This window comes from Mirounga angustirostris, unplaced genomic scaffold (assembly GCF_029215605.1).
Source record: "Mirounga angustirostris isolate CCGP_5_RB_7025 unplaced genomic scaffold, mMirAng1.0.hap1 SCAF_9, whole genome shotgun sequence".
Classification (NCBI taxonomy): domain Eukaryota; kingdom Metazoa; phylum Chordata; class Mammalia; order Carnivora; family Phocidae; genus Mirounga; species Mirounga angustirostris.
The window spans coordinates 24,519,499-24,541,593 of NW_026991717.1; the positions used below are offsets into that span (position 1 = coordinate 24,519,499).

General features: G+C 37.3%; 1 non-coding gene across 1 annotated transcript; it reads left to right on the forward strand.

The window, feature by feature from the left end:
• Positions 1-3,836: 3,836 nt before the first annotated feature.
• LOC123862671 (small nucleolar RNA SNORD115) lies at positions 3,837-3,920 on the forward strand. The gene has a single exon (XR_006795354.1). It is a non-coding gene; the product is annotated as a small nucleolar RNA SNORD115 (small nucleolar RNA).
• Positions 3,921-22,095: the final 18,175 nt, after the last annotated feature.

The following is a 22,095-nucleotide window of genomic DNA, read 5'->3' on the forward strand; positions in this document are numbered from 1 at the left end:
AAAATAGTTAGACAAATCCCACTTAAGAGACACTCTATAGCAAACTTGACCAGTTCTCAAAACTGTGAAGATCATCAAAACAAGGAGAATCTGGTATGCGTGACTGGCTCAGTCGGTAGAGAATGCAACTCTTCATCTCAGTGTCATGAGTTCAAGCCCTACATGGGCATGGTGCCTAGTTAATAAAAACAAACAAATAAATAAATATTTTTTTAAAAAAAATCAAGGAAAATCTGAAAAAAAGGGTTACAGTCAAGAGCATCCTAAGTAGACATGAAAACTAAAATGTATTGTGACATCCTGTATGGTATCCTGGAAGAGTAGTAGGACATTAAGTAAAAACAATAGAAATATGAAAAAAATGTAGGCTTTAGTTAGTAATAATGTGTTAATATTGATTGGTTATAGGACAAATGTCACATATTAATATAAGATGTTAATAGTATATAATATATGATATTAATAATAGGTGAAATAAGGTGTGGTATATTTGGGAACTATGTTATCTTCACAACTTTTATTTATAAATCTAAAACTTCTAAAATAAGTTTATTTTAAAAATATTTAAAAATCATTCACTTGGTGTTATTTGCAACTAATGAATCATTGAACACTACATCAAAAACTAATGATGTATTATTTGTTGACTAATTGAACATAAAAAAAATCATTCAAAGTAATTCATCATAGTAACACAAAATAGGGAAAACATAATATAATCATCTCAAAAATAAGGAAAAAGTATTTTATAGAGTACAAAACCTATTCTTCATAAATCTCATGGGAACTAAGAATTGAACAAAGTTATTTAATGAGATAAAAAGAATTTACAAAAGAAATCAATTGCAAAATCACTGATAATATATTCAAAGCTGAGATTGGGAATAAAAAATTTTCTGTCACCATTTCTATTCATGGTGGATGTCCTAATGCAATAAGCTATGGAAGGGGAATAAACAGTGTATAAGAATTAGAAATGGAAAGGTATAAGTTTATTTACAGACAACAAAATAATGTGTGTGAATCATCTATCATATATTTCTCTATTGTCTGTCTAATCTGAACATGAAAAATTAAAACTAAGAGTTAGTTTAGCAAAGGTGATGTATTAGTAAACAAATAACTACAGTGATATGCACTTCTGTGTGAAATAACAAATGAAAAATGAAGATTCATAAATATAACACTTTCAGGAATATCAGAAACATCAACTGCATAGGAAAAGATCTACACATAATATTACAAAACATCATTCAAAGAAAGTAAATAATATCTTACAAATGAGGGGATATAACATATTCAAATTGGCAGATTCAGTTACATATAAATTTTAATTCCTTCCCCCAAACTCATTTTAAAGATTCAATGTAATAGCATTCCAAGTCCAAATCCTGTTAAATTTTTTTTGGAAATTGTCAGTTTAATTTCACAAGTTATGTAGAATGCAAAGAGCCAAAAAAAAAAATCTCAGTCATCTTGATGAAAATGAAGAAAGTTTCATGAATTAAATGACAAAATTTCAAAATTTCAATTTTATAGGTTAGAGTAGTTAAGATTCTACTGATAAAAAATAGAAAACTAGTCCAGTGGGGAATAAAATAGACTCCACAAACAGATCAACAGATATACGATTACTTGATTTATAATAAATGTACTTCTGTTGCATGATGAGTAAATGATGATGTGTTCAAAAGATGGTACTAGAGGGCACCTGGGTGGCTCAGTCGTTAAGCGTCTGCCTTCGGCTCAGGTCATGATCCCAGGATCCTGGGATCAAGCCCGCATCAGGCTCCCTGCCCTGCAGGAAGCCTGCTTCTCCCTCTCCCACTCCCCCTGCTTGTGTTCCTGCTCTCGCTATTTCTCTCTCTGTCAAGTAAATAAATAAAAATCTTAAAAAAAAAAGTTGGTACTAGATATATTGGTTATCAATATGAAAAAAAGATGAGTCTCATTTTCAAACCATACAAGGGAAATAAAAATGGAGAGACTAAAATAGCAGATGGGGGAGAGCATCTACAGGGGAGCTGTCTTCAGTAATTTTCTTAAACTGAGAATATTAAGTGATATGTTTTGCCCATGCAGGGAACTTATGGGGAAAATATGAATGATTACATGCAGAATGAACACATTTGTTGAAGTTTAACCGATAAGCACAGGGCTGTTTTACCAAATTCTGGGCTGCACAGGGATGTATAGTAAATACCTAAACTGTGTGGAATAAAAAGCTAAAGTGCTAAGCTAAAGTATTTTTTAGCACAGGGATAAATTATCCACAGTTTACAGAGCTGAGTTTAAAAAGGAAACAGCATGGGCACCTGGGTGGTTCAGTCGGTTAAGGTCCAACTCTTGATTTTGGCTTAGGTCATGATCTCAGGGTCCTGGGATGGAGCCCTGTGTTGGGCTCCTTGCTCAGTGGGGAGTCTGCTGGAGATTCTCTTTCTTCCTCTACCTCTGCCCTTCCCCCATGTTCTCTCTCTCTCTAAAATGAATAAATAAACAAATCTTAAAAAAAATTTAAAAAAAGGAAACTGCAGTTGCAACAGGTGTGAAAAACAGGTGGAATGATACCAAAAATAAAAATTAATCTGAATTCCCCTCAATAATTACAGAGAGACATAATATATATCTACAGATATATACACAGGTATATCTACAGATATATACAAATATATATCTACAGATATATACAAATATATCTACAGACTAAGAAAGAGTAGCCTCTAAGATATTTAGGTTCATTCTTTAAGGAAATATGGATATTATGATGGCTAATTTTTCTCCATGAGTGACTCACATAGATGATACCTTCATGAGAACTTTATACCTGAAGTTTTGCTGTGATTGAAGTTGAAAAACCTTGTAATTTTTTAAAGATTTTATTTATTTATTTGACAGTGAGAAAGACAGCGAGAGAGGGAATACAAGCAGGGGGAGTGGGAGAGGGAGAAGCAGGCTTCCTGCAGGGCAGGGAGCCTGATGCGGGCTTGATCCCAGGATCCTGGGATCATGACCTGAGCCGAAGGCAGACGCTTAACGACTGAGCCACCCAGGCGCCCCAGAAAAACCTTGTAATTAATTGGTATTATTTTTTATGATATATTATTGGGTTGGATCTAAATTCACATGCAGATAGATCTATTTCTGTTAGATTATTTTTTTCTAAGGTGCTGTGAAATATGTGCATCATAAATGAACAACTCACAATTGAAGGACCTTGGAATTTGCAGCCAGAAGTTTGAGATTCAGTTATATGCTTTGACCATGATACATGAGATTGAATAAAATCATAAGCAGTCGGATACCTGATATCTAGCTTCTTACATCATTAGGTTTACTTTAGGAGGAAAACATATGCTATGAGAGATGCCTTTTTTTTTTTTTTCTGCTCTGGAATCTGGAAGATACAGGAAGATATAAGAACTGGTTAATAGTAAGATGTTGTTTCTGTATAAATGCTCTTGACAGGTTTTGAGACCAATGTACTTTATTTGCTCTAACTTGACTGCATTTAGTGAACCTCTGGTCTATATTCAAAGGAATGTGCCCTTTTTTGAGTAAGGACACTCAATATCCCTAATGTAGAAACCACAGAGGAACACATGAACAATGCAGATATGATATATATATTTTTTCATCTTTGACTACTGTCCCAACACTGTCTGCATAGACAAAAACAAATGGAGAACAGAACCATTTAGCTCACTTTCCCTGGGGCACCATTAACTACCCAGTTGCCCTGCACTGAATTTTTCATATATCTAGTTCACTTGGGACCAGAAGTTAAGAGTGCCATCCATAGTAAGAGTTTTCAGGACAAAGAAGTTGTAGGTAGAGGGGGTGCCACGATTTGAGCGAATGATGATGTCTTGAGGAGGTGTGATAACATAAAAATCATGCTCACTAGGATTACATTGGGGGCCATCAGAAATGATAATCCTAGATTGTGAAGTGGAGGAAGGGGTTCTTAGCTTTCCTAGAGTAGATATTCTAATGATGGGCTTCAGATAATAAATCTCCTGTGTGAAAGTTGTTCATCCACCCCTTCCTGTCTCCTTCCAAGTGAGAAATACTCCTATATTAACTGGGTTTGGGTGCTTCATTCTCATATTTTTTTGGGAAATTATACTTCATTTCTTTCTTATATTGTGTATTGCAGTCATCTGACTGGCATGATATGCACCATTACGTGAATTAGGGCTAGTTAACTACCTTTGGTAACTGAAAAATTCCAAATTGATTTTTAAATCAGTGAAGACTTACCTCTAGGGCATTTAGGTTCATTCTTTCAAACAACATGACTATCATTATGGCTTCCTTTTCTCCCAGGGTCATGTATATGATGGGATCTTCAACAGAAGAATTTCATTTTTCACCTGAGCTTGCTTTAAATGAAAGTTGAGAGAGTTTTATGATCCATTTGGCATTTCTATAGTGCCACATTTGCTTGGGTCTAAATGCCCGAGTAGACAAAGTCAACCATTATATTACTTCATGTTTTCAATGTATTGTATTTGTGGGTCATTTTTGGACTATGAATATTTAAGTCTCCTGACAATTGTGGACAAAGGTTTCAGAGTCAGACATTTATTTGCCTGTGGATGTAACAATCAATAAAATTAGAAGCTTCTTGGTATATTATTTACTGTTTAGGAGTAGTTCCCAAGAGATACAGTTTTCAACTTTGACTACTCTCCTACTCCTGTCCTCTTAAATAAAGACTACTGAAGAAGAGTACTTTCTGACATTCTACACTGGGGACACATGACAACTATCCAGACTAACTTTGCTGAATCTTCCCAAATTCTAATCCACTTTGCCACAAGGGTTTCAGAATGCCAACTCTAGTTAGAGTTTTCAGGATCAAATAGGTCTATAATGAGAATGCCATGGCTTGGGTCATAAGGAAACTTGATAACAAAAATTATGCTGACATCAGCGTAGGTTCCATTCTTAGGAAGGGATGTAGAGGAGTTCTAGGCTAAGAAAACAGAGTTATGGAAGCAGATATAATAAAGAAAGAACAAGTGGTCATTGAAAACTTAGATAAGACACTGTGTCAGAAGGAAAGCATCAGAATAGATGGTGGTTGCCCTTGTAAATAAAAAAAAAAAAACTGGAATAAAACAGTTATGCTACTAAATGGCAAAATTAGAACTGAAATACAGTGCCATAGAAACCAACTTATTTTTTTATTCCAATGTACAGTGTAGCAGCCCTATTCTTTGGTAACTCCAGCAACTCAAATGCTTTTTAGAATGTATCCAAGACTGCTGCAAGAACAGAAAATGATAAAAGTTCATATGTCCTTTTCCCCAACTAAGCTATTCTAAGAATTCAATTACTCTGGAGATACCCATGAAAATTTCTGAGGTGCTCGGCAGTTTCAATCTAAAGCCCTATTCAGGGGGATGCATACTGGCTGCTATGTGGATTATTGCCTTCAGTTGACCTTCTTGACTAATGGTAAGGTCACAATGGAAGCAAAATGGTAACCCTCGCATCAGGGAGTAACAAGTCCTCAGGATTCCAACTATACACTTCCTGCAACAACTCAGGCTATTCTTTGTACCTTGGAAACCCAACATGAGGGGCTGCTGGCAGGAGTCCTTGAAATATTTCTATACCAGATGAGTGGGGAGAAGTTAAGTACTGTATTCAGAAGCTAGATGACTTCTCCACTGATTTTCACTGAGGCATTTTCTCAGTTTAAATATATAAATCCATGTGAAAATTGTAATAGACCATTGAACCTCTCCATTATTATGGGATTTGTTTCCAGGAATTCAACAGAAGTGGGAGAAAAAGTAAGTTGATGGCCAGGACAGATAGTTTCTCAGATATTGGTGGCAGCAATCCAGTTCTGGGAAAATATATAGAAATATAAGACATAATTTTATTGTGTTATGCAATTTTAGCTGCCCACAAAAAAATATTGTGAATAATTCATAAGAAATCACAAGCCCCCTTATTTGGGGCCACCAACAAACAAGAAGGCAAACTGTAATGTAAAGTCAGTAAGTCACTATTGGAAAGTAAAGATTTTGGAAAAAGGAAGAGACTGAGGAAAATGCAAGGGATACAATCTCACTGAATCTTTATCACCTTCTCAATAGGATCCTCCCTGTCCCCAGGAAATCAGATGGGAAATAATTGGCAAATGGTGCAAACTAATGGGCAAAATTGAGGGAAATAGGCAAAAATGAGGGAACCTCAAAACTGGGAACAAGATAAATTTACGTATCTGTTTATTCTCCCCAACTTAATCTTTTCCTATTTTGTGTGTGTGTGTGTGTGTGTGTATACTGGAGCCATGGATTCTGCATTTCTATGGACTTTTCTTGTTTTGCCTAACCCAGAAAAATATCCAAGGTGTGGGTGTTTTGGGACAATCATCTATCTGTTCTTTCTCTTCTGAAGTTTCCATGCAAGTCGGTCCCCCCATAGAAGAATATGCCTTGTCTCCCAATGTGCTTCATAATGTGTCAGGAAGGGAATTACTGTCTAGTTGTGTAAACTTCAGGCTATGATATTCCATACCATGGATGTAGTGTTTTGGGAGCACCTGAGATGCCAGCCATCTAGATTGGTAAATATGTGCTTTCTGAAACAAAACGAGGCTACGGGAAAGTGGCAGTCTCACCCAATGCTGACAAGTTACACCCAAATTATAGGATATAGATCTCTCTTTATGGGCCTCCAGAACAAATTATAGCAGTTTAATAAAATAGATCGATTCCATTGTTATAACTTACAATAAAGAAAAAAAAATGACTACATATAGAACGTGTTCTCTATTTCTAGCTCAAATGTATATAACAAATAATCAGAAAAGAAGATGTGGTTCATATATACAATGGAATATTACTAAGCCATCAGAAAAGATGACTATCTACCATTTACATTGACATGGATGGAACTGGAGGGTATTATGCTAAGTGAAATAAGTCAATCAGAGAAAGACAGTTATCATATGGTTTCACTCATATGTGGAACATAAGGAATAGTGCAGAGGACAATAGGGGAAGGGAGGGAAAACTGAAGGGGAAGAAATAAGAGAGGAGCAACCCATATGAGACTCTTGAGTCCGGGAAATAAACTGAAGGTTGCAAAAAGGGAGGTGGGCGGGGGAATTGGGTAACTGGGTGATGGGCATTAAGGAGGGCACATGCTGTGATGAGCACTGGGTGTTATACGCAACTAATGAATCATTGAACATTATATCAAAAATTAATGATGTACTATACATTGGCTAATTGAATTTAAATTTAAAAAGTTAAAAAAAGGAAAATTATATAAACAGGACATAATTTAAAAAGGACATTTACCTTATAATTTTCCCATATTATCTGTCAGAAAGGAAAAAAAATTACAAGGAAGGTCAATTTGTTTATAGATTTGTACATAATCTAAGAGAAATAATTCCTCTAACACCTGTGGTACCCAACCTTGCCATTCCTTACCCACTATGGATGAGTCAAGTATTCTGTAACAGACATGTTCAGATTTTTTTTTTTTTAACTTTTACCTAAGAAGTCAAGGTTCCTGCTTAAGTTTTCTTATGGAAGCTTTTGATTTTTGTGGCAATTGATTCCCCAGGGATTCAAAGATTCACCTACTGTATTCTCCAGGCATTTATAAGAAAGCTTAAAAATTTTTGTCCACCTTAAGATTCCATCCTAATTCAACACTGGTTGATTTATTGTTAGCCCCTAACACCTTACATGCTAGTAAGAAAGATACTTTAGCTTTACCAAATTTCTTAGCCTCCCAGGACTAAAGCCTTCTTGGATAAGTTGCAATACCCAAAGTGAAGTCAAATAGTTGTGATATGTTTTATTGGCAAACAGATGGAAGATAGTTGTATCTTGAATTCAGCCTAATATACCAATGAAACAATGTACCACACATACACACACAAAACAAACCTCCAACAATTTTGAGGGTTGTTGTAGAACCTTGCCTTTTATGAAAAGGTTGAGTCTCTCTGAGATGTTACATAAAGTATTGAAATTATAGTCAAAATAAGCTGAAGAACCCTTTCAGTCTTAAAATAGTTGTTGTTTCTGGGGCACCTGGGTGGCTCAGTTGGTTAAGCAACTGCCTTCGGCTCAGGTCATGATCCTGGAGTCCCTGGATCGAGTCCCGCATCGGGCTCCCTGCTTGGCAGGGAGTCTGCTTCTCCCTCTGACCCTCCCGACCCTCTCCCCTCTCATGCTCTCTCTCTCTCAAATAAATTAAAAAAAATCTTTAAAAAAAAATAGTTGTTGTTTCCTCATCTGTCTTAGTTTTAACTTTGATAAAACCTTTTACGTTTTCTGTCATGAGATTAAGGGTGGTTCTAATAGTGTGCTTATTTAGAAAATTAGGCCCTGGTTATAGGCATGTTGCTTACTCTTCTGTGTTACTGGGTTTTGTTGCTCTGAGAGTGCAAGGGTGTTATCAGTGCATAGTAGCAACCACTCTCCTGACTGGAAAAGCTCAGGCTTTGACCTTGGGACACTTAACTTACTAATAGATATCTCATGCTGTTATTAGTTTACAAGTTCTTTTTTTTTTTTTTTTAAGATTTTATTTATTTGACAGCGAGAGAGGGAACACAAGCAGCGGGAGTGGGAGAGGGAGAAGCAGGCTTCCCGCGGAGCAGGGAGCCCGATGTGGGGCTCGATCCCAGGACCCTGGGATCATGACCCCAGCCGAAGGCAGACGCTTAACGACTGAGCCACCCAGGCGCCCCAGTTTACAAGTTCTTAAGACTCATGCATCTCTCAGTGTGCTGCCTGACTAGCTATGAACAAATATTATTATCTAATCCTAGTGCTATTCTGTGCAAGTGTAACCTTTTAAACCTTTCTACTATATTGCAAGGTTCTGATAAAATAGGTTGAATATGACTCTTAGTCATTGAGTAGATAGCAAACCTTGCTATGATTTTCCTATTATTCTGAAAGCCAGTGCTGATATAATATTGTTCACTGATATGTCCTGTGTTAGAGACCCACAGGGGAATATAAAAGCACCTTATGCAGTAGTCAACCCTCCTGAAATTTTAGAGGCTTCTGTTTCCCCAAACATAAAGTCATTCATGTATAGCTGTTATACCAGCTATTACATTAACCATCAGTCTTTTAAAAACATGTTTCCAAGTTTATTGATGTATAATTGGTATACAGACATACCTCATTTTATTGTGCTTTCCTTTTTTTGTGCTTTGCAAATATTGCATTTATTACAAATTGAAGGTTTGTGGCAACCCTGCATTAAGAAAATCTATCAGTGCCATTTTTTCAACAGTAATTACTTTGTGTTTCTGTGTCACATTTTGATAATTCCTATAATGTTTCAAACTTTGTCATTATTAGTATATTTGTTATGGTGATTTGTGATCAGTGATTGTGACTGAAAGCTCAGATGATGGTAGCATTTTTTACCAATAAAATATTTTTGAATTTAAGTATATACATTTTTTAGACAAAGTGCTATTACACACTGAATAAACTACAATCTGGTATAAATACAGATTTATATGCACTGGAAATGAAAAGAAATTTGATTCACTGTATTAACTTTATTGCAGCAGTTTGGAACCAAACCCACAATATTTCTGAGATATTTCTATACAAAAAAAAAAAAAAAACCCAATGTATACAGTTTGGTGACTTTGAACATATACATTCAAGTACTACCACCACAATACAGGCAGTAAACATATTCATTGCCTCCAAAAGTATTGTTTGTGTGTGTCTGTTTTCTGGTTTGTGTGTGTGTGTGTGTGTGTGTGTGATAACACTTAACATGAAATCCATTCTCCTAATACATTTTTCAATACACATTACCTTATTATTAACCACAGGCACTATGTTGTATGTCAGGTCTCTGGAACTTACTCATCTTGTATAACTAAAACTTTACACCCATCTACTACCCAAATCTCTCTCCCCGCCAAGTCCCTGGCAATTATCATTCTATTGTATACTATACCACTGACTATTTTATATGCCACATGTAAGAGGAATCAAGCAGAATTTGTTCTTTTGTGAAGGACTTATTACACTTAGCATAATGTCTTCCAGGTTTGTACATTTTGTCACAAATGATAGTATTTCCTTTTTCAAGGCTGAGTAACATTCCATTGTATGTATATTTTTAATCCATTGATAAGTTGATGAATATTTGGGTTGTTTTTATATCTTGGCTATTGTGAATAATTCTGCAATTTAAGTGGCAGTGCAGATGTATCTTTTAGATCCTTATTTAAATATACACCCAGAAGTGGGTTTGCTGGATCATATAGTGTGATAGATAAACTTTATGTTCCACCATTAGTGTGGAACATAAAGTTTCCTATATATATATTTTCATAATGGATATAAGAATTTTTGTCCCAACCAACAAAGTACCAGGCTCCCCTTTTCTTCACTTCTTTGTCAACACCTGTTGTAATTTGTATGCCTGAACATAGTCATTCTAATGCATGTGAGATGATATCATAATGTAGTTTTGATTAGCATTTCTCTGATGATTAGTGATGTTAAGCATCTTTTCATATATCTGTTGACCATTTGATTGTTTTCTTTGGAGAATTGTATATTCTGGCTACTGATATTGATATATTTATCTATCTAATCTCATATATCATCTATCTATCATTTATCTATCATCTATCTATCTACCTATCTATATCATCTATCATCTATCAATCTATCATCATCTATCATCTATGTATCATCTATCATCATCTATCATCTATCATCTGTTTTTTTAAATATTTTCAGCATTTTATTTTGCCTTAATATCATTATAAACATTATTTGTTCTTGTGTTACAAGCATGTGAAGGGTTAGTTACAAAGAATTTTATTTAACAAAATGACTCACAAAAAATTTACTATAAATGCATTATTATGGTAACTGCTTATGTGCCTATTTAACAGTACATAATGTGTATTTAATCTTTATCTAATGTGCATATATTTAATAATAGTGCACTAGGCTTAGTGCCCTACACATAGTATCATCTATTTATAGCTATTGAAGGAGTTTTTAAAGTATATCTTCGATATTATCACCTTATCAGATATATAGCTTGTAAGTATATATTTCCCTTTTCATTTTTTGATGACTTTTTGATCTGCAGAAGCTTTTGATTTGATGTGGTTCCACTTGTTTATTTTTGCTTTTGTTATCTGTGCTTTTCATGTTATTTAAAAAAAAAAAAGCTTGCACAGTCCAATGTCAAGGAGCTTTTCCCTTCTCTGTTTTTTGCAGAAGTTTTGCAGCTTCTGGTCTTACATTTAAGTCTTTATTAATAATTGATTATGTGTATGTTGAAACATATGGGTCCCATTTTATTCCTCTTTACATAGATACCTAGTTTCCCCAGCAGCATTTATTGAAGAGACTATATTATCCCTATTTTATATTCATGGTGCCTGTGTTGAAGGGCATTTATTTGATTCTATGTCTGTGGGTTTATTTCTGGGCACTCTATTATGTCCCATTGGTTTATGTGTCTGATTTTATTTCATTTATTTTTTTTAAAGATTTTATATATTTATTTGACAGAAAGAGACACAGCAAGAGAAGTACACAAGCAGGGGGAGTGGGAGAGGGAGAAGCGGTCTTCCTGCGGAGGAGGGAGCCTGATGCGGGGCTCAATCCCACGACCCTGGGATCACGACCTGAGCTAAAGGCAGATGCTTAACTGACTGAGCCACCCAGGCACCCCTGTGTCTGATTTTAAACCAATAGTGTACTGTTTAAATTACTACAGTTTGTTTGTTTGTTTTTATTATGTTATGTTAATCACCATACATTACATCATTAGTTTTTGATGTAGTGTTCCCTGATTCATTGTTTGCGTATAACACCCAGTGCTCCGTTCAGTATGTGCCCTCTTTGATACCTATCACCAGGCTAACCCATCCCACCACCCCCCTCTTCTCTAGAACCCTCAGTTTGTTTCTCAGAGTCCATACTCTCTCATGGACTCGTCTCCCCCTCCGATTCCCCCCCTTCATTTTTCCCTTCCTGCTACCTTCTTCTTCTTCTTTTTTTTTTTTTTAACATACAATGTATTATTTGTTCCAGAGGTACAGGTCTGTGATTCAATAGTCTTACACAATTCACAGTGCTCACCATAGCACATACCCTCCCCAGTGTCTATCACCCAGCCACCCCATCCCTCCCACCTCCCCACTCCAGCAACCCTCAGTTTGTTTCCTGAGATTAAGAATTCCTCATATCAGTGAGATCATATGATACATGTCTTTCTCTGATTGACTTATTTCGCTCAGCATAATACCCACCAGTTCCATCCATGTCATTGCAAATGGCAAGACTTCATTCCTTTTGATGTCTGCATAATATTCCACTGTATATATATACTACATCTTCTTTATCCATTCATCTGTCGATGGACATCTTGGCTCTTTCCATAGTTTGGCTGTTGTGGACATTGCTGCTATAAACATCAGGGTGCACATACCCCTGCGGATTCCTACATTTGTATCTTTGGGGTAAATACCCAATAGTGCAATTGCTGGGTCATATGGTAGCTCTATTTTCAACTTTTTGAGGAAACTCCATACTGTTTTCCAGAGTGGCAGCCACTCATTGTGGTTTTGATTTGTATTTCCCTGATGATGAGTGAGTGATGAGCATCTTTTCATGCGTCTCTTAGCCATCTATATGTCTTCTTTGGTAAAATGTCTATTCATGACTTCCCGCATATTTTTAATTGGATTATTTGTTTTTTAGGTATTGAGTTTTATAAGTTCTTTATGTATTTTGGATACTAATCCTGTATCAGACATGTCATTTGCAAATATCCTCCCCATTCTGTATGTTGCATTTTAGTTTTGTTGGTTGTTTCCTTTGCTGTGCAGAAGCTTTCATTTTGATGTAGTCCCAGTAGCTTATTTCTGCTTTTGTTTTCCTTACTTCATGAGACATATCTAGAACGAAGTTGCTATGCTCTGTCAGAGATGTTACTGTCTATGCTCTCTTCTAGGATTTTTATGATTTTATGACTCACATTTATGTCTTTCATCCATTTTGAATTTATTTTATGTGTATAGTGTAAGAAAGTGGTTAAGACTCATTATTTGCATATTGCTTTCCACTTTTCCCAACACTATTTGTTGCAAAGACTCTTTTTTTTTTACTTTTTTAATTGTTATCTTAATCACCTACATCATTAGTTTTAGATGTAGTGTTCCATGATTCATTGTTTGTGCATAACACCCAGTGCTCCATGCAGAACGTGCCCTCTTTAATACCCATCACCAGGCTAACCCATCCTCCCACACCCCTCCCCTCCAGAAGCCTCAGTTTGTTTTTCAGAGTCCATCGTCTCTCATAGTTCATCTCCCCCTCTGATTTCCCCCCCTTCATTCTTCCCCTCCTGCTATCTTCTTCTTCTTTTTTTTTTTCTTAACATATATTGCATTATTTGTTTCAGAGGTACAGATCTGAGATTCAACAGTCTTGCAAAATTCACAGCGCTTACCAGAGCACATACTCACCCCAGTGTCTATCACCCAGTCACCCCATCCCTCCCATCCCACCCCCACTCCACCAACCCTCAGTTTCTTTCCTGAGATTAAGAATTCCTCATATCAGTGGAATCATATGATACATGTCTTTCTCTGATTGACTTATTTCGCTCAGCATAATACCCTCCGATTCCATCCATGTCCTTGCAAATGGCAAGATTTCATTCCTTTTCATGGCTGCATAATATTCCACTGTGTGTGTGTGTGTGTGTGTGTGTGTGTGTGTGTGTGTACATACACCACATCTTCTTTATCCATTCATCTGTCGATGGACATCTTGGCTCTTTCCACAGTTTGGCTATTGTGGACATTGCTGCTATAAACATCGGGGTGCACGTACCCCTTCGGATCCCTACATTTGTATCTTTGGGGTAAATATCCAGTCGTGTAATTGCTGGATCGTATGGTAACTCTATTTTCAACTTTGAGAGAAACCTCCATACTGTTTTCCAGAGTGGCTGCTCCAGCTTGCATTCCCACCAACAGTGGAGGAGGGTTTCCCTTTCTCGGCATCCCTGCCAATATCTGTATTTCCTGACTTGTTAATTTTAGCCATTCTGACTGGTGTGAGGCGGTATCTCATTGAGGTTTTGATTTGGATTTCCCTGATGCCGAGCGATGTTGAGCATTTTTTCATGTGTCTGTCGGCCATTTGGATGTCTTCTTTGGAAAAATGTCTGTTCATGTCTTCTGCCCATTTCTTGATTGGATTCTTTGTTCTTTGGGTGTTGAGTTTGATAAGTTCTTTCTGGATTTTGGATACTAGCCCTTTATCTGATATGTCATTTGCAAATGTCTTCTCCCATTCTGTCGGTTGTCTTTTGGTTTTGTTACTGTTTCTTTTGCTGTGCAAAAGCTTTTTATCTGGATGAAGTCCCAATACTTCATTTTTCCCCTTCCTTCCTTTGCCTTTGGCAATGTTTCTAGGAAGAAGTTGCTGTGGCTGAGGTCAAAGAGGTTGCTGCCTGTGTTCTCCTTTAGGATTTGAATGGAGTCCTGTCTCACATTGAGGTCTTTCAACCATTTGGAGTCTATTTTTATGTGTGGTGTAAGGAAATGGTCCAGTTTCATTCTTCTGCATGTGGCTGTCCAATTTTCCCAACACCATTTGTTGAAGAGACTGTCTTTTGTATATTGGACATTCTTTCCTGCTTTGTCAAAGATTAGTTGACCATAGAGTGGAGGGTCCATTTCAGGGCTCTCTATTCTCTTCCATTGATCTATGTCTGTTTTTGTGCCAGTACCATACAGTCTTGATGATGACAGCTTTGTAATAGAGCAGGAAGTCTGGAATTGTGATGCCGCCAGCTTTGCTTTTCTTTCTCAACATTCCTCTGGCTATGCGGGGTCTTTTCTGGCTCCATACAAATTTTAGGATTGATTATTTGTTCCATTTCTTTGAAAAAAGTGGATGATATTTTGATGGGGATTGCATCGAATGTGTAGATGGCTCTAGGTAGCATTGACATCTTCACAATATTCTTCCAATCCATGAGCATGAAACGTTTTTCCATTCCTTTGTGTCATCCTCAATTTCTTTCATGAGTATTTTATAGTTTTCTGAGTACAGATCCTTTGCCTCTTTGATTAGATTTATTCCTAGGTATCTTATGGTTTTGGGTGCAATTGTAAATGGGATCGACTCCTTAATTTCTCTTTCTTTGGTCTTGTTGTTGGTGTATAGGAATGCCACAGATTTCTGTGCATTGATTTTATATCCTGCCACTTGACTGAATTCTTGTGTGAGTTCTAGAAGTTTTGGGGTGGAGTCTTTTGGGTTTTCCACATAAAGTATCATATCATCTGCAAAGAGTGAGAGTTTGACTTCTTCTTTGCTGGTTTGGATGCCTTTTATTTCTTTTTGTTGTCTGATTGCTGTGGCCAGGACTTCTAATACTATGTTGAATAGCAGTGGTGATAGTGGACATCCCTGCCGTGTTCCTGACCTTAGGAAGAAAGCTCTCAATTTTTCCCCATTGAGAATGATAATCGCTGTAGGTTTTTCATAGATGGCTTTTATGATATTGAGGTATGTACGCTCTATCCCTATACTCTGAAGAGTTTTGATCAAAAAAGGATGCTGTACTTTGTCAAATGCTTTTTCTGCATCTATTGAGAGGATCATATGATTTTTGTTCTTTCTTTTGTTAATGTATTGTATCACGTTGATTGATTTGTGGATGTTGAACCAACCTTGCAGCCCAGGGATAAATCCCACTTGGTCATGGTGAATAATCCTTTTAATGCACTGTTGGATCCTATTGGCTAGTATTTTGGTGAGAATTTTTGCATCCATGTTCATCAGGGATATTGGTCTGTAATTCTCCTTTTTGATGGGGTCTTGTCTGGTTTTGGGATCAAGGTAATGCTGGCCTCATAAAATGAGTTTGGAAGTTTTCCTTTCGTTTCTATGTTTTGGAACAGTTTCAGAAGAATGGGTAGTAATTCTTCTTTAAATGTTTGGTAGAATTCCCCTGGGAAGCCATCTGGCCCTAGGCTTTTGTTTGTTGGGAGATTTTTGATGACTGCTTCAATTTCTTTAGTGGTTATAGGTCTGTTCAGGTTTTCTATTTCTTCCTGGTTCAGGTTTGGTAGTTGATACATCTCTAGGTATGCATCCATTTCTTCCAGATTATCTAATTTGCTGGCATAGAGTTGCTCATAATATGTTCTTATAATTGTTTGTATTTCTTTGGTGTTGGTTGTCATCTCTCCTCTTTCATTCATGATTTTGTTGATTTGGGTCATTTCTCTTTTCTTTTTGATAAGTCTGGCAAGGGGTTTATCAATCTTTTAATTCTTTCAAAGAACCAGCTCCTAGTTTCGTTGATCTGTTCTACTGTTCTTCTGGCTTCTATTTCACTGATTTCTGCTCTGATCTTTATGATTTCTCTTCTCCTGCTGGGTTTAGGCTTTGATTTGCTGTTCTTTCTCCAGCTCCTTTAGGTGGAGGGTTATGTTGTGTACTTGAGACCTTGCTTGTTTCTTGAGAAAGGCTTGTATTGCTATATACTTTCCTCTTAGGAATGCCTTTGCTGCATCCCAAAGGTTTTGAATAGCTGTGTTCTCATTTTCATTGGTTTCCATGCATTTTTTTAATTCTTCTTTAATTTCCTGGTTGACCCATTCATTCTTTAGTAGGATGCTCTTTAGCCTCCATGTAATTGAGTTCTTTCTGACTTTCCTCTTGTGATTGAGTTCTAGTTTCAAAGCATTGTGGTCTGAAAATAGGCAGGGAATGATCCCAATCTTTTGGTACCAGTTGAGACCTGATTTATGACCTAGGATGTGATCTATTCTGGAGAATGTTCCATGGGCACTAGAGAAGAATGTGTATTCCGTTGCTTTGGGATGGAATGTTCTGAATATGTCTGTGAAGTCCATTTGGTCCAGTGTGTCATTTAAAGTCTTTATTTCCTTGTTGATCTTTTGCTTAGATGATCTGTGCATTTCAGTGAGGGGGGTGTTAAAGTCCCCCACTATTACTTTATTGTTGTTGATGTGTTTCTTTGCTTTTGTTATTAACTGCCTTATATAATTGGCTGCTCCATGTTAGGGGCATAGATATTTACAATTGTTAGATCTTCTTGTTGGATAGACCCTTTAAGTAGGATATAGTGTCCTTCCTCATCTCTTATTAGTCTTTGGTTTAAAATCTAATTTGTCTGATATAAGGATTGCCACTCCAGTTTTCTTTTGGTGTCCATTAGCATGGTAAATGGTTTTCCACGCCTCACTTTCAATCTAGGGGTGTCTTTGGGTCTAAAATGAGTCTCTTGCAGACAGCATATCGATGGGTCTTGTTTTTTAATCCAGTCTGTTAGCCTGTGTCTTTTGATTGGGGCATTTAGCCCATTTACATTCAGGGTAACTATTGAAAGATAGGAATTTAGTGCCATTGTATTGCCGGTAAGGTGACTGTTACTGTATATGGTCTGTGTTCCTTTCTGGTCCATGTTACTTTTAGGCTCTCTCTTTGCTTAGAGGACCCCTTTCAAGATTTCTTGTAGGGCTGGTTTCATGTTTGCAAATTCCTTTAGTTTTTATTTGTCCTGGAAGCTTTTTATCTCTCCTTCTATTTTCAATGACAGCCTAGCTGGATATAGTATTCTTGGCTGCATATTCTTCTCATGTAGTGCTCTGAATATATCCTGCCAGTGCTTTCTGGCCTGCCAGGTCTCTGTGGATACGTCTGTTGCCAATCTAATGTTTCTACCATTATAGGTTACATATCTCTTCTCCTGAGCTGCTTTCAGGATTTTCTCTTTGTCTCTGAAACTCGTAAGTTTTACTATTAGATGTCGGGGTGTTGACCTAGTTTTATTGATTTTGAGAGGGGTTCTCTATGCTTCCTAGATTTTGATGCCTGTTTCCTTCCCCAAATTAGGGAAGTTCTCTGCTATAATTTGCTCCATTATACCTTCTGCCCCTCTCTCTCTTTCTTTTTCTTCTGGGATCCCAATTTTTCTAATATTTCATCTTATGGTATCACTTATCTCTCGAATTCTGCCCTCATGATCCAGTAGTTGTTTATCTCTCTTTTTCTCAGCATCTTTATTTTCCATCATTTGGTCTTCTGTATCACTGATTCTCTCTTCTGCCTCATTTATCCTAGCAGTTAGCACCCCTAGTTTTTATTGCACCTCATTAATAGCCTTTTTGATTTCAACTTGGTTAGATTTTAGTTCTTTTATTTCTCCAGAAAGCGTTTCTCTAATAACTCCCATGCTTTTTTCAAGCCCAGCTAGTATCTTTTAAGTGATGATTCTGAACTCTAATTCCGACATTGTACTAATGTCCATATTGAGTAGGTCCCTGGCAGTCGGTACTACCTCTTGTTCTTTTTGTTGAGGTGATTTTTCTGCCTTGTCATTTTGTCCAGAGGAGAATAGAAGAATGAGAGAACAAAATGCTAACAGGGTAATAACGTCCCCAGATAATATACTCTAAACAAATCTGAAAAGACCTGAAGCACGGGGAAAAGAAAGGGAAAGAGAGAAAAAAGAAAAAGAAAAAGAAAAGAAAAGAAAAAGATGAAGATAAAAACAAACAGAACAAAACAAAAAAAAGAACGCAATATGATCAAATATGATCAGGCTGGTACATAGATCAGTGCTGCACACTAGATTTTGGGTGTATTTTGGACTGTTAGAAGAAAGTGCCTCCCAAAATTTTAAAGAAAGAAAATCTTATATATGTACAAAAAATAAGGGTTGCTATGATGAAGGGATGGAATATGACTGTAAAGTTGAAAATTATAAAAAATTTTATAAAAGGAATTCATAAGAAGTTGTTTGAAAAAAGAAAGAAGAGGATTTTAAAAAAATGAAAAAAAAGGGGGGGAGAGAAGGTGATCAGGCAGGAGAGTAGAAAAAAACCCTACACTAGAGATTTAGGGTATATTTTGATCTGTTAGAAGAAACTATCTGAAAATTTTAAAGAGAGAACAACATATATATATATATATATATATATATATATATATATATATATATATATATATATATATATGCCAAAAATACGGGTAACTAGTATGAAGGGATAGAATATGACTCTAAAAATGAAAAATAAAAATGTTTTTTTTTTTTAAAGATTTTATTTATTTATTCGTGAGAGACAGCGCGAGAGAGAAAGGCAGAGGGAGAAGCAGGCTCCCAAGGAGCAGGGAGCCTGATGTGGGACTCGATCCCAGGACCCTGAGATCATGACCTGAGCCGAAGGCAGACATTTAACCATCTGAGCCACCCAGGCGCCCAATAAAAATGTTTTTTAAAAAGGGGATTGATAAGATGTTGGTTGAAAGAGGGGAAAAGAAAAATGAAAAAAAAAAAAGACAGTTAAAAAAAAATTAACTTTGAAAGACTAAAGAATCATGGTAAAAAAGGCCATGAATTCCATGTGTAGTATTCCCCTAGCTCTGGAGTTCTGCCATTCTCATTGATGGGTAAACTTGGTCTTGGCTGGCTGCTCTCCCTGATCTTCTGGGGGGGGGGGGGGCTGTTGCCATTGTTCCCAAATGTCTTTGTCGGAGGCAGAATTGCCCCGCCCTTGCCCGGTCCAGGCTAGGTAATCTGCTCGGGTTTGCTCTCGGGAGATTTTGTTCCCTGCAAGCCTTCCGTACAGCTCTGGAGGCTGAGAGTGAAAATGGCGGCCTCCCAATCTCCACCCCGGAGGAGCCGAGAGCTCGGGGCCCTACTCCTCAGTATGCCCCCAGAGAAAAGCAGTCAGTCACTCCCATCTCCCCGGTCTCTGGCCGCACTCCGTGCTCACCTGGCCTGTGACCAAGTGTTTCTGTCTCTGGCACCCGACCCCGTGTGGAGTCTCCAAACCCAGCAGATCCCTGCGGTGCACTCCCACACCGCTCCTCCTGGGGGAGGAAGGGGAGTCTCCCTGGATCTGCCACTTGTTGGGTCCCTGCTGGTGGAGCAGTGGCCCGACTGTGCTGTGGATCATGGTTTATGGCAACCCCGAGCTGAGAGCCTGCACCTCAGCTCCATCTCTGCAGCTGGCTTCCCCGCTCCGATACCTGGGAGCTCTGCCACACTCAGGCACCCCCGGTCTTTCTGTGACCCCGAGGGTCCTGAGACCACACTGTCCTGCGAGGGTTCCATCGCCGCTTAGCCACTGTAGTGACGTCCCTCAGTGGAGCCGACTTCTAAAAGTTCCAATTTTATGCTCCATGGCTCTATCACTTGCCAGAAGCGGCGGACAGAGGCCTCCTCCCCCGCCGTCTATTCTCCCGAATATTGCCTCGGATTCCCTTCTCCACATGTCCTACCTTCCAGAAAGTGGTCGCTTTTCTGTTCAGAGAGTTGTTGCTATTCTTTTCTTTGAACTCTTGTTGAGTTTGTAGGTGTTCAGAATGGTTTTATCCCTATCCAGCTGAATTCCTGAGACCAGACAAAATCCAGGTCTTTTACTCCTCTGCCATCTTGCTCCGCCCCCCGAGACTGTCTTTTTTTCAATTGAATATTCTTTCCTTCTTTGGGGAGTATTAATTGACCACATAGTTGTGGGTTTATTTCTGGATTTTCTATTCTGTTCTACTGATCTATGTGATCTATATTTTTGTTCTAGTACCATATTGTTTTGATCTCAATAGCTTTGTAATATAACATGAAGTCTGGAATCATGATGGCTCCAGTTTTGCTTTTCTTTTTCAAAATTGCTTTGAGTATTTGGGGTCTTTTTTGGTTTCATACTAATTTTAAGAGTGTCTTTTTTCCAGTTCTCTGAAAAATGTTGCTGGTAATTTGTAAGTATTGCATATAATTGTAAATTGTTTTGGGTAGTACATTTTAACAATATTTGTTCTTCCAGTCCATGAGCATGGAATGTATTTCCATTTCTTTCTGTCATCTTCAAGTTCTTTCATAAGTGTTATATAGTTTACAGAGTACTGAGATTTTACCCCTTTGGTTAGATTTATTCCTAGGTATCTTATTATTCTGGGTGCAGTTATGAATGGTATGGTTTTCTTGATTTCTCTTTCTGCTGCTCCATTAACTGGTGTATAGAAATGCAACAGATTTATGCACATTAGTTTTGTATCTTGTAACTTTACTGAATTTGTATCAGTTCTAGCAGTTTTTTGATGGTCTTTGGGTTTTTTAAATAGAATATCATATCATCTGCAAATAGTGAAAGTTTTACTTCTTCCTTACTGATTTGGATTCCCTTTATTTCTTTTCGTTGTTTAATTACTGTGGCTTTCAGCAATATGATAAATAAAAGTGTTGAGCGTGAACATCCTTGTTTTTTTCCTCACCTTAGGGAGAAAGCTCTCAGTTTTTTACACACTAAGGATTATGTTAGCTGTAGGTTTTTCATTGATAGCTTTTATTATGTTGTGGTATGTTCTCTTTAAATCTACTTTTTTGAGGGTTTTTATCATGAATGGATGTTGTATTTGTCAAATGCATTCTCTGCATCTATTGAAAGGGTCATAAGGTTCTTATCCTTTCTTTTATTAATGTGGCGTATCACATTGATTTGTGAATACTGAACCACACTTGGAACCAAGGAATAAATCCCACCTGACGGTGGTTAATGATTTTTTTTCTTTTTTTTATGATGTTCAGTTAGCCACTGTATAGTACATCATTAGTTTTTGATGTAGCATTCAATGATTCATTAGTTACATATAACACCCAGTGCTCATCACAGCATGTGCTCTCCTTAATACCTATCACCCTGTTAACCCCTCTGCCCACACCTCTCCCCTCTGAAACTCTTACTTTTTTTCCCCAGGGTCCATAGTCTCTCATGGTTCTTCTCCCTCTCATTTCTCCCCCATTGGATTTCCCACCCCTTCCCTATGGTCCTCTGAGCTATTGCTTATGTTCCACATACGAGTGAAACCATATGACAATTGTATTTCTCTGCTTGACTTAATTGACTTAGCATAATCCCCTCCAGCTCCATCCATGTCAATGTAAATGATGGGTATTCATAATTTCTGATGGCTGAATAATATTCCATTGTATATATGTACCACATCTTCTTTACCAATTCCTCTGTTGAAGGGCATCTCAGCTCCTTCC